The sequence below is a fragment of the Capra hircus genome, chromosome 8 (genome assembly GCF_001704415.2).
Source record: "Capra hircus breed San Clemente chromosome 8, ASM170441v1, whole genome shotgun sequence".
NCBI classification, from domain to species: Eukaryota; Metazoa; Chordata; class Mammalia; order Artiodactyla; family Bovidae; genus Capra; species Capra hircus.
The window spans coordinates 49,710,012-49,712,173 of NC_030815.1; the positions used below are offsets into that span (position 1 = coordinate 49,710,012).

The following is a 2,162-nucleotide window of genomic DNA, read 5'->3' on the forward strand; positions in this document are numbered from 1 at the left end:
CCCCACCCCCAGCTCCTAATAACCACTTTTCTACTTTATTTCTATGAGTTTGACATTTATTTTTCAGATTCCAGTTGTAAGTTATGTAGTATCGGCCTTTCTGTCTGGCTTATTTCAGTTAATATTTCCTTCTCATTCATCCAATTTGTAAATGACAGAACTTCCCTTTTTTAAGACTAAATAATATTCAGTTACATATTATAATTACATAATATTGGCATTTTCTTTATCCATTTATTTGTTGCTATACACTTGGGTTGTACCTACACCTCGCCTATCGTCTAATGTGGCAATCAGCATGGGAGTACAGATCTGTCTTTCAGATAATAGCTTTGTTTCCTTTGAATATAAATCCAGAAGTAAGTTTGCTGGTTCATACAGTAGTTTTACTTTCAGTTTCTTGAGGAACCTCCATATTGTTTTTCACAGTGACTATTTAAGTTTATATTTCCACCAACAGTGCACAAGGGTTTCCTTTTTACCACATCCTCTCCAACATTGTTATATCTTGATTTAGATAATAGACATCCTAATAGGTGTGAGGTTGCAGTTTTGATTTTCTATTTCCTGACAATTAGAGATGCTGAGCACTTTTCATGTTCCCAATGGCCACTTGTGTCTTCTGTAGAAAATGTTTATTCAAGACCCCTGCTCATTTTTTAACATTTGTAGTTTTGGGTTTTTTTGTTTGTTTGTTTGTTATTGAGCTGTGTGAGATCCTTGTGTATTTTTAAAAATTAATTCCATATCTATACAAATACCTTCTCCCATTTCCTGAGTTGACTTTTCATTTTGTTGTTTGTTTCCTTTGATGTGTAGAAGTTTTTTAATTTGATATTGCTTCATTTATTTTTGGTTTCATTTTGCTTTTGTTGCTTTGCTGCCTTTTTTTTTTTTTTTAATTGGGCTTTAGGGGATGGGATGGGGAATGCCTCTGTTAACTTATGCCCCACTAGGAAGATGTCCATTCTAACTTTCCTGGGATAGCTTTCGGAGCTTTTTCTTTATCTTGGAGCTGCTGCTCTTGCTGGCAGCAGCCTCTTAAGGTCCACTGCTGAATGGCTCCTCCTTGGAAGACAATTTCCGCTTTTTCTTGGGGACCCTCTTGTTTTCTGACTCATCAGGGTCAGTAACTGGTTCCTCTTTGGGAAAAGATTTCTTCCTCTTGGGAAGACTTCCAGTACCAGCTGTCTCTTCAAAATCACTACTAATTAGCTCTTCCTTGGGAAAAGATTTCTTTTTCTTGGGTTTGGAAAGAGACAGATGGGTCTTCCATTCCATTCTCCTGAAGAGCCTCCTGGGGCTTTTGCTTTTTCTTCTTTTTGGGTCTTTTACTTGTCTCCTCACACTCCTCCGGGGCACTGCTATTTTCTGAAGAAGCCAGGGCAATTACAGCCAGCTTTTTCTTTTCCTTCTTCAAGCATTTCTTCTGTTTTTCAAGCTTTCTAGTAATCTCAGCAGCCGCTTCTTCTGCCTGAACCATTGCCTCCTTCATGACATCCAGATTCTTCCAGGGAATCTCTCCAATCTCATAGAAGGACAGCCACTCCTCAACTTGTTCTCGAAGCTTCTCCCAAAAAACACTGGTGGGCACTTCAGAGAAGCAATTGATTCGTGAGGCAATACTGCATTTGTTTGCCAGGTATCAGGAGATGTGACCTTTGTTCTTGGCAGCTGCTCGGCCAATGAATGTAGAGTGGAAAATCAGTCCATATTTTAGGGTGTTATCCCTTGTCTTCAAGGCTGTGGAAACTTGGTCCCTTTGCTGGGCCCAGGGAATCACTCAGACACCAGGACTGGCCATCACTGTTGCTTTGCTTTTGATGTCAAAAACAAACATTGTGAAATGAGTGTCAGGGAGCTTACCCCCTGTTTTCTTCTAGGAGTGTCACATTTGTAGGAGTTTAAATTTTATGTTCAAATCTTTAATCCATTTTTGACTTGAATTTTGTGTATGGTATAAGGATCAAGTTTCATTCTTTTGCATGGCTATTCAGTTTTCCCAACACTATTGAAGAGACTGTCCTTTTCTCATTGTATGTTCTTGGCTCCTTTGTCAAAAGTGTATTGAGCATATATGCATATGTTTATTTCTGAGCTTTTTTATGTTAATACCACACCTCTTTGATTACTATAGTTTTGAATTATAATTTGAAATGAGT

The 2,162-nt window shown here is 38.3% G+C and overlaps 1 pseudogene; it reads right to left on the reverse strand.

Moving 5' to 3' along the window:
- LOC102184808 lies at window positions 909–1,495 on the reverse strand (annotated as a pseudogene).